This window comes from Cenococcum geophilum, assembly GCF_001692895.1.
Source record: "Cenococcum geophilum 1.58 unplaced genomic scaffold K441scaffold_13, whole genome shotgun sequence".
In the NCBI taxonomy this organism is placed as follows: domain Eukaryota; kingdom Fungi; phylum Ascomycota; class Dothideomycetes; order Gloniales; family Gloniaceae; genus Cenococcum; species Cenococcum geophilum.
Window position 1 is genome coordinate 2,328,949 of NW_027137571.1, and position 12,462 is coordinate 2,341,410.

A 12,462-nucleotide genomic window follows, 5' to 3' on the forward strand; every position below is an offset into this window, starting at 1 on the left:
CTCTACCATACTGCGCGGCCTAGCACTCAACTACTACTACACTAACCTTAAGAGTAACCCCCTTAGTGTTCCCTTTAATAAGCTATATAAAGCTACCCGTAACTACTTTAAAGGACCGGAATATAAGCGTAATATTCTTACCTAATAGAATGCGACCAAGCTACGGACCGTAATTAACAAAAACACTAAAAAATCGACTATAGAGTGCCTGCAAATTCTTATTAAAGACCTCCGGTACCTATAGTACGGCCTTAACGCTAAGCTTTAAACAGACGACTTCCTGCATAATAAACTTATTACGGCCTACTAGGAAGTAAAGCCCTGTAAATACACCTACTATAAGCCTATAGATACCTTAGCTAGCCTTATTAATAATCTACGCTCCTCTATTATAACGTATAAAGTCTTAAACCCACTAGGCAGCACTTAAGCCTTTATTATAAATATTTAATATTCGCAAACAGACTTAAACGTCTACTTTACGGACCGCCGCTACTGCTAGCAGTACCCGTACCGACTAAGTCTAACCTATAACCCCCACAGCAACCCCTATATAAAAACATACCCCCATAAACAAACTAGCCAGAAGTACTTTGTGTATGGTAAGGAAGGATATTAGTCTATAAGGTATATCTAGGAAGAGCGTAATAAGTCTAGAAAGAGACTTAATAGCCGTATTAACCAGTTTATTTTGGAATACAAAGAAGAGAAAGTAGAAGAGCCCCCTAATAAGTCAATAGAAGCCCTTATAATTAACTTTAACTTAAACGCTTAGAAATAAGAGACCTTAAAAATATTCCTAACTACTTTCGGACCTTTTACGGATAGCTAAGCCTTTAATATTACAACCGTATTAGCCGACCGTTCCTTTATACACTTAGTTATACCTAAAAACTATTTTATAAGCACCCCCGTTACGGACGTTATAGATTATAAGTAGGACCTATTTACATATATCACTACAGAACGCTATACCCCTAAGGAATTCTACGGTATTATAATTAACATAGGTGCCTCTAAAAAGTCTACCGCAGGCTACGGATAATACCTCGCATATAGGACCACCACAAATAACAATACGGATATTGATATTACGTAAACTAGGGCCGTAAACATCTAATTCGGCATCGGCTTAACCGCATTAATTAGATTAGTTAAAGTTAAGACTCTAATTAGCCTAGTTAACTTCCACGTAGTAAAAGCGGACACCCCCTTTCTACTCTGTCTTGTAGATATGGATAGGTTATAGGTATACTATAACAATGTTACAGACACCCTAATTGGCCCCGTAACTACCCTAGGAAGTAAGTATATTACCTTACCAATTATATAACGATTTAGACACCCGTTCCTTATATAGGGAGAGACTTTATAGACCTATATTTAGGAATCTTTTAACTATAACCCGTGCTACCTTACCAGTACTAAGATCTACCGCCTACACTGCCGCTTTGGCTACCTGTTAGCCGAAAAGCTATATAGAGTCCTTAAACGCTCTAAACACGACGACGTCGATAGGAAGGCAATCGACCACCTAACTAAATACTGCTCTTTTTGCTAGAAATACAGACGTTCCCTAAGCCAATTTAAGTTCACCCTTTATGAGGACCTTAACTTCAACCACTTAGTATATATGGACATTATATATATTAACGGCAGTCCAGTATTATATATAATTGACGAGGCAACCCACTATTAAGCCGCCCGTTAGTTGCAAAATATATCTATAAAATATACTTAGAACATTTTACGGACCTACTAGATTAATATATACCTTAGACCTTCTAAGTATATTACCCACAACGCTAGTAGGAACTTCATTAGCAAGAAATTCCAGTAGTATGCTACGGCTATAGCTATATTAACAAAAGCCGTTCTAGTTAAGGCGTACTGGTCTATTAGGCTTATTAAGTAAGCTTACCTAGCCTTACGGAGAGCTTACCAGATTATTACGGACGAATGTAAGGATATTTAAAAAAAAACTAGCTCTACAGATGGCCGTAAAAGCTATTAATAACACCGCTGGCCCTAACGGACTAGTACCTACCCTCTTAGTTTACGGAGCTTACCTAAGGATAAGCAACCTAGGCCCTCCTGCCCCATCTATTACGGAACGAGCAGCTATAATATGGAAGGCAATGGCCAAAATAGTTAAATTACAGGCCAAACAAACTATTAATAACGCCCTATACTACCGCAACGGACCTAATACGGCCTTAGTATATAACCTCCCGCTTAACTCTAAAGTCCTTATATAGCGTAAAAGCGGCAGCTAGAATAGACCCTATTATCTACTAGCCGTAGAAAACGAGACGTGCTGCGTATAGCTTCTTAGCAGGCTAACTAGCTTCAGAAGCACGTTCGTAAAACCCTACTTTTGGCCTAAAACCACCTATAACATTAAGCCAGACGAACTAAAAGCAACCGCCAAACTAGATAAACTAGAAGCGACTACCAAATTAAATAAACTGGAAGCACCCTTACCTACCCTAGAAATCCCCTAAAAACCCACTAAACCTACTAAACCTACTGTAAAGCGTAGTTGAGGACGCCCCCGAAAGCACCCTATAACTAAGAACCCCGTAATAAAGAATTACCTAACCTCCGCAGGAATATCCGTAAGGCAATCTTTACTTACGGATATATTAGTTCTAGTATAGAAAACCCCATTTACGGACTTATAACGTAAAGAGATTAACGGACTACTTAAAAAGGGTATCTTTGCGGTTATAATGGAGAGAGACGTTCCGCAAGGCGTCCGTATATTTAACTTACGCTTTATTAATAAAATTAAGCACCCTAATACTAATAAAGCTTTTAAAAAGTTAAGGCTTATTATATAAGCCTATAATGACTAAGGAAAGGACTTAGTCCTTACGCAATTGCCTACAATTTAATAAGTCAGTTAACGTATTATACTTACACTTACGCCCAGACTACAGCAAAGTAAACCCGTAGCACTTTACCTACGGGACATCTCGCAAGCCTATGTGCAGTCTAATACCTACCTAAGTAGGGATATCTTTATACGGCCACCCCCTAAGCTTAACCTATAACTAGGAACAATCCTATAGGTTATAAAACCTCTATATAGAGTACCAGAAGCTAGAAACCATTAGTTTAAGATATACTATTAGTATTACGTTAGTAAACTTAAAATAAAATAGTTAACCTACGACCCCTGCCTCCTATACAGCCTATTAAACGGCCTTAGTATTGTTAGACTCTAAATAAATAATACCCTATTCCTAGCAGACTAGACCTTTACGGACGCTAAAGAAACTAAACTATAAAAGGCTAAGTTCTTGGTAAAGCCGTAAGAGTAGTTAACTAAGTAGAATCTAATTAAGTTTAATAGAGGCCTAATTACATAAAAGGGTAAACTAATTAAGCTAACTCAGGAACGCTAGGCTTAAAACCTAAAGCCTATTATAGTAAAGCCTATAGACCTTACTAGCTCCTATAGAGAGACTTATAAGACCGTAAATACAAAGGACTAATACGTTATATAGCGTGTAAAAGGCGCCTATATTACTACAGTCTGCCAACCCAAATCTACCTATAATTTGTTCTTTACGGCCTAGGTAGTAGATCCGCAAGAAGAAAATATTAAGCAGCTTAATAAGCGTATTTAGTGGCAAATTAACAATGCAGTAAGGGGACTTACTTTTATACCACTAGACCTAAGTTCCCTTAGCTTACTAGCATTTATAAACGCCTCCTTTACTAATAACAGGGACCTATTATCGCAAATCGGCTTTATAATTATACTTACGGACTATAATTAGGACGTAAATATACTATACTAGTCTTTAATTAAGTGCAAATAAGTAACCCGCAGTGTACTAGCTTCTAAACTATATATATTAGCTTATAGCTTTAATATAGCAGCCGTAATCAAATTAACGGTCCAGAAGATTCTATAACTAGAGTAGTTACCCCTAGTTTTATATACCAATTTAAAGTCCCTGTATAACTGCTTAGTTAAACTAGGTACGACATAAAAGAAGAGGCTTATGGTCAACCTTATATACTTACGTTAGGCCTATAAACAACGTAAAATTACAGAGGTTAAATAAATTAGCGGCGGAAATAACCTAGTAGACGCTATAACTAAGGCAAAGCCGTGTTAAGCCCTTAAAACCCTAATTGACATAAATAAGCTTAACCTAGAAGTTATAAAATGGGTAGAATAAGACTAACGGAGCATCTACGGTACGTCTACGACCCGTTAGAAGGCCGTACGGCTTATACGGCCTATTATTCTACCACGGTAGTCGAATTGACTAATTACGATTTTCCATCCCCGGGATGGAAAATCACCATTGGCTCGCTTAGCACTAGCGCCTTAGCGGCCCCCAAGATCTAACTTACGGCTCGTCTACGGCCCGTTAGAAGGCCGTACGGTTCATTTTGCGGACCGTAAGCAGGACTTACGGCTAGCTTAGAGTACCGTTTAGAAGGCAGGCTAGACGGCACCTCGGGGAGGATTTCCTATATATATTCTTACGTCTTTTATAGTTCTATTAAGGCAATTACGGAGGCTATACGTAAGTGGTTCCATTTTCCAAGTACCGCTAGTATATAATTATAGCACCTGTTATACCAACTATATGCTTACGCGTTCGATACACCAAGTACATATTTACGCGTTTGGTATACCCACTTGCTTACACGTCTGGTGCACTCCTAAAACACTAGCTAGTTAGGGGGGGAGTGCGTTAATATATAGACCACGTAGCCTACCTTAATAGAATTGATAGTCACCATTATCTAAAAGAGTATACGATACTATACGTATTTCGTGCCCCTGGATCTGACTTACTCGTGCTATTAAATTAGTACGAATAACTACCTAAAGCTTATATAAGCTAAGATACGTACTACCTAAGATTGCGATATTATTTAAGACCTATAAGCTTATAAGGCGCTCGCTAATAATATATATTAAGAAACTAAAGATAACCTCCGCGTATCTAAACGTGACGTTTAATAGTTAAAAAAGAATAAGATTATACTAATTGCTATAATTACTAAAAAAAAAAGGCATAATTAAATACCTATAATCTTAGTTTAATAAGCATATTTATAATAACGCTAGATACCTCTTTACTATATATAACGCTACTTAAGTCTTTATACCCCTAGTAACTTTACCTACTTAATACTTAACGGAGGGTTAGTGCTAAGTAGCTTTACCTAATAGGAACCCCTACTAAAGCAGCGATAATAAAAGCCATAATAATTGGACCTAAATTACTACTATAGGGTTTAATGTACGTTACCCTAATCCTTTAGTTTTTTAGGGAGACCGTAAGGAATACAGCCACTAAAAGATATAAATCCGCAAAAAACCAATTTAAAGCGCCTACCTTTTTCCTATAGAAGATACTAAGATTGGCTATATTATTAGGCGAATAAAGGGTATACTATTTAATAGACTCTTCGCCTAATAGGAGACTAGTAGCCCCTAGAAATAGTAGTCTTACTAAAAAGTCCTTAACAATCTTAACCTAATATACTGTAACTATAACCTACTAGCCACTAACTAAGCTAAACTACGTGCCCTAAAGATAAGCCTTACTAAATATAAGGGCGCGGAGAGACTTCGGGGAAGATTTAAAGGAATAATATAAATTCTATCTAAATCTAAGGGTATATAGCTCTCGCTAAGAACAAGACGTTGCGTAAAGAAGAGAAAGGAATAATAAGAGAATTATATAATTAAATAGTTAGGGGCTTGGTGGTCAATGCGTGCGTATATACGCACGCGGTCTTTAACGGACTTTAGTAGAATTTAATTAATCTAGCAGAATTTGGTTAAAGCGTTAGAATTTATCTATTAAGTATTTTACTAAGATATTCCTACTATAACTGGGCTAGTCCCGTTACACTAAATTATTTAATAAGTTTTATATTAAATTCTAGAAATACACTAAAGCCTTTACCTAAGACGATACTAAAGACTAAGAGGATCTCCTTAAAAAAGTTACTTATCGCCTTAGTTACGTAGCCGCTAGCTATAACTATAACAATATTTATAAAAATAGTAGCAGCCCTATAGAAGATTAAATAACGGCTAGATTGAATTGCTACTATTAACCTTTACTTAAAGACCTCTTTATAGAAGCCCTTTAGGCCTACTAAACCTACATATCCCTTAGTACGTTAGGGTCCGTAGACGAAGTGGCCTATACGCGAACACCAGAATTAAAAGTATGCATATAGTTACGGAGCCTTAATCTTACTAATTCTATTAGTTAGCTCTTATCAATAACCTATAGACCTAAATTAACGTGTTAAGGGATACTAAGCTACTAATGCCTACTACCTTAAGTACCACTAGAGCCAATATTAACCTTTCTGTAAAAACTCCTAGATAGAGAGTATAAGCTACTCTAGAAACTAGGACGCTGCTATAAATGCCATTAAAAAGGCTATTATTATAATAACCTAAACTACCTAATAGCTAGGTTTAGTACCTACTGCCTAATACCTAACTCAATACCCTAAACACTAAATACGTTGCTATATACTACTACCGTATAAGATAAAAACGTAGTAATAGTAGTAGAATTGGATATAGAAGTAGAAAACGCTAAGTCGTAGCCCTAAGTTATAGGTTAGGACGCCTTAATAATAGAGGGATCTATATATTGGCCTACTTAATAAATAACTTAGTAAAAATAAACGGATAAAAATAGATAGTTTTACCTATAATAGGAACTACTGCTAAAAAACAATATAAAAGCCATTCTATAATTAACTGTAAAGCTATTAACTAATTTATAAATACCTAACTTATATATACTTATAACCTACTTACCTTACCCCCTATTAAAGCCTGCGCCCTATAACTCGCTAATAGTAGTTATACTATATAGAAGATTACCTATATAGTATAACTTTACTTAGATATAAATGGGCACTAGAAAGAGCTTTAGGCTTATATTATACCACTTACTAACTACCCTATTATCCTTAGAATAAGCTAGCTTAAATAATATAACCCCGCTATTAACTAGGAAAAGAAAGAAATAACTTTTAACTCTAAATATTATAGAGAGACTTGCCTAAGATATGGCCTAGCCACCTTTATTTACTTACTAGAATATTAACCTAAGAAACCCCTTATTACCCTACCTGTAACTAACTACTACTATATAAGTACTATAGCCCTTTACTATATAGTATATAGAAAAGGCTAGACCGTTACTATAGCTTTCTAATTATAATTATATAAGCTTAATAAAGAATAAAACTACGTCCTTTATAGTAATAGGATAGATATAGTTAACCTTTTAAAAGATAACGCCCCTATAGAACTCCACGGACTTTTACCTTTAAACTTTAAGAAGTTTATAAAACTTAAAAAGGACTTACTAATAAAGAACTTCGTAAGCTCCTCCTTAAGAGGTACTATAACTTTATTAATATATACTTATAAAAGGGCGTAGATATACCCCCCCTATATTAACCTAATAATTATACTATTTATTACGGAACCCTACCGTAAGGGCCTTTATAGGAGAGCCCCGTGCTCTCGCGTATACCTCGCGTATAGCTTATATCAGCTACGCGTAGGTATATTACCTCCTTACGCCCTTAACCCTTACGATTGATCGCGTAACGTCTTATAGACTCCTTAAATATATACGCTCTATAGCCACTACCCTCGTTCTATAACATTACGTTGCGCCTTTTTACTACTAACGCTTAGCCTATAACTAATTCTACGCCTTTATAATACTATAGGCGCTGCTAAAAGTAGCGTATCTATAAATTACCTCACTTTATACTTTTAAGGAACCTATAATAGTAAAATAATATTTCTTATTAGCTACTATATTAAACCTAAAGAATAATCCAATACCTATACTTAACCTATAACGCCAATTAATCTTAAGAGAATTTAATTTATTAGCTCTAACCCCTAAGAAAATAGATACCAATAATATCTTATCTTTTATTAACTATATAACTACGGATAAGTAAATAGAAGGGTTACTACCTATTAAAATTAAAAAATAAAACGCTAAGATATTTATAAAAATAGTAATATAAGACCCTAATAAATACTACTACCTTCTATAGAACTACTACCTAAAGCTTATATAAGCTAAGATGCGTACTACCTAAGATCGCGATATTATCTAAGACCTATAAGCTTATAAGGCGCTCGCTAATAATACACGTTAAGAAACTAAAGACGACCTCTATATATCTAAACGTAATATTTAATAGTTAAAGAAAAATAAGATTATACTAATTGCTACAGTTACTAAAAAAGAAGGTATAATTAAATACTTATAATCTTAGCTTAACGAATATATTTATAATAACGCTAAATACCTCTTTACTATATATAACGCTACCTAAGTCTTTACGCCCCTAGTAACTTTACCTACTTAACACTTAATAGAGAGTTAGCGCTAAGCAGCTTTACCTAATAGAAACCCCTATTAAAGCAGTAATAATAAAAGCTATAATAATTGGACCTAAACTGCTACTATAAAATCTAATGTATACTACCTTAATCCCTTAGTTTTTTAATAAGACCGCAAGGAATATAGCTACTAAAAGATATAAATCCGTAAGAAACTAACTTAGAGTGCCTGCCTTTTTCCTACGGAAGATACTAAGATTGGCTATATTATTAGGCGAATAAAGGGTATACTATTTAATAGACTCTTCGCCTAATAGAAGACTAATAGCCCCTAAAAATAGTAGTTTTACTAAGAAGTCCTTAATAATCTTAACCTACTAGCTGCTAACTAAGCTAAACTACGTGCCCTAAAGATAAGCCCTACTAAATTATTTAACGAGTTCTATATTAAATTCTAGAAATATACTAGAGCCCTTACCTAAGATAATATTAAGGACTGGAAAAATCTCCTTAAAAAAGTTACTTATCGCCTTAGTTATGCAGCCGCTAGCTATAACTATAATAATATTTATAAGATAGTAGCAGCCTTATAAAAGATTAAACGATAACTAAATTAGATTGCTACTATTAACCCTTACTTAAAGACCTCTCTATAGAAGCCCTTTAGGCCTACTAAACCTATATATACTAAGCTACTAACGCCTACTACCTTAAGTACTACTAGAGCTAATATTAATCTCTCTATACTAACCTTTCCGTAAAAACTTTTAGATAGAGAGCGCGAGCTACTCCGGAAATTAGGATACTACTATAGATACCGTTAAAAAGGCTATTATTATAATAACCTAAACTGCCTAATAGCTAGGTTTAGTACTTACCGCTTAATACCTAACCTAATACCCTAAATACTAAATACGTTGCTATATACCACTACCGTATAAGATAAAAACGTAGTAATAGTAGTAGAATTAGATATAAAAGCGGAAAACGCTAAGTTCTAGCCCTAAGTCGCGGGTTAGGACGCCCTAATAATAGAGGGATCTATATATTGGCCTACTTAATAAATAGCTTAGTAAAAATAAATGGACGGAAATAGATAGTTTTACTTATAATAGAAACTACTACCATAAAATAATATAAAAGCCGTTCTATAATTAACTGCGGAGCTACTAACTAATTTATAGATATCTAACTTATGCGTACTTATAACCTACCTACCTTACCCCTTACTAAAGCCCGCGCCCTATAACTTGCTAATAGTAGTTATACCATATAAAAGATTACCTATATAGTATAACTTTACTTAGATATAAACGGGCACCAAGAAGAGCTTTAGGCTTATATTACACTACTTACTAACTACCCTATTATTCTTAAAATAAGCTAGCTTAAATAACACAACCCCGCTATTAACTAAGAAAAGAAAGAAGTAACCTTTAACTCTAAATACTATAGAGAGACTTACCTAGGATATAGCCTAGCCGCCTCTATTTACTCACCAGGATATTAACCTAAGAAACCCCTTATTACCCTACCTATAACTAACTATTACTATATAAGTGCCGCGGCCTTCTACTATATAGCACGTAGAAAAGGCTAAACCGTTACTACAGCTTTTTAATTATAACTATATAAGCTTAATAAAGAATAGGATTACGTCCTCTATAGTAATAGAATAGACATAGTTAACCTTCTAAAAGATAACGCCCCTATAAAACTCCACGGACTTTTACCTTTAGACTTTAAGAAGTTTATAAAACTTAAAAAAGGACTTACTAACGAAGAACTCCGCAAGCTCCTCCTTAAAAGGTACTACGACTTTATTAATATATATTTATAAAAGGGCGCAGATATACTCCCCCTACATTAACCTAATAACTATACTATTAATATTAAATAAGGAAAAACGCTACCTTATAAGAGACCCTACCTAGTATTAAAAAATAAACTTTTAGTTATAAGAAAGTATATTAACAAGCACCTTAATAAAGCGTTTATTTATCCTAGTATATTACTAATAGCCGCCTTTATCCTTCTTACTAAAAAGCTAAAAGGAGGTATTTAATTCTATATTAACCATAGAGGACTTAACGCTATTATAATTAAAAATTAATACCCAGTACTACTTATACGGGAGACCTTTAAGCGGCTTAGCTAAGCTAAAATCTATACTAAGCTTAATATTATCGCCGCCTTTAACTATCTCTAAATACGGGAAGGTAATAGATAGAAAACCGCATTTGTATTACGCTTTAGCTAATTTAAATATACTATTATACCTTTTAACGTATATAACGGCCTAGGCATCTTTTAAAGCTATATTAATAATGCCTTATAGAACTACCTTAATAACTTCTGCTCTGCGTACCTAGACGATATACTTATTTATAATAATAACCCTTTTAAGTATACTAAACACGTTTAAAAGATTCTATAGCGCCTTAGGGATATAGGACTTTATATTAATTTAAAGAAATATAAATTCTTAGTTATAGAAGTAAAATACCTTAAACTAATTATTACTACTAAGGGTGTCCGCATAGACCCTAAAAAGGTATATATAATTACTAAATAGTAAGCCCCTAACTATATTAAGGATATATAAGCCTTCTTTAGTTTTGCTAACTTCTATTAGAAATTTATATATAACTTCTTAGGCATAGTAGCACTATTTATAGCAATAATGCGAACGAAGGGCCTTTTTATAAAAGGAAGAAAAATATACCTACGCTTTACCTAGACGCCTAAATATAAGAAGGCGTTTTAAGACCTTAAAAATGCCTTTACTAAAGCACCTATCTTAGCCCACTTTATACTAGGATAATAACTCTATCTTAAAACCAACTCCTTAAACCATATTAATATAGGCGTCCTCTCCTAAATAGGTAATAACGGTTTCCTTTACCTAGTTGTATTTTACTTATCTAAGCTTATACTATAAAAGTATAACTATAAGATCTATAATAAAGAACTCCTTATAATTATATAAGCGTTTAAAGAATTTTAACTAGAACTCTCCTTAGTAAAGCCTAACTAGCTAACTAAAGTCCTTACGGACTATTATAACCTTAAGTACTTTATAATTATAAAGTAGCTAAACTAACGCAAAATATATTAGAACGAGTTTCTCTCTAGTTTTAACTTTAAAATTATATATAGACTAGGAGTATAAGGTACTAAACCTAATAGCCTAATATACTGCTTGCAAGACCTTTCTTAGTTTAAAAATAACTCTTATAATTAGTTCTAACAATAGATAATCCTAAAAGTATAAAATTTAGCCCTAGGTATACTACCTATAATAGAGCTAACTATACCTTAGCTTTATATTATAAGACTAAAATTACCTTCTAAAATTAATAAGCTTATTACTACGGCATATAACACCTCTATTAACCTATTACTATATTAACTTATTACCGTAAAGACCGCTAGCGCCTGTATACTACCTACTAACTTCTAAAGCTTAGGCTAGATTAATATAGTAGCCTTAAAAGTAAAAGAGAATAGGCTCTATTACAGAAGTTGCCTATTTATCCCTAACTTAGAAAATCTAGAATGTTAATTAATCTAAATAGCCTATAACCTTTAATTAAGCGGCTACCTAAGTAAAGGAGAAACCTACGAGCTTCTTAGCCGATACTACTTTTGGCTAAAAATAATAAACTTAGTTAAACGCTTTATAGGCGCCTACTATAGTTATAAACGCGCTAAGGCCTTTAATATAAAGTACTAAGGACTGCTATACCCTCTACTAGTACCTATATAACGATAGGCAGATATTACTATAGATTTTATTATTAACTTACCACCCTATAAATAATACGGCCATACCTATAAAAACATCCTTATAATAATATGTCGACTTATAAAAGAGCGCCACTACGTCTTAACTAAAGGCGTAGCCGTTAGCGATGTTACTAACGCCTTCCTTTATAAAGTTTACTAACTATATAGGTTACCTAACTCGATTACGTCTAACTAAGGTATATAATTTAACTCTAATATATAGAGACAAATCTGCTAACGCCTTAGTATCTCCGTTAAGATGTCTATATCCTTTTATTATAAAACTA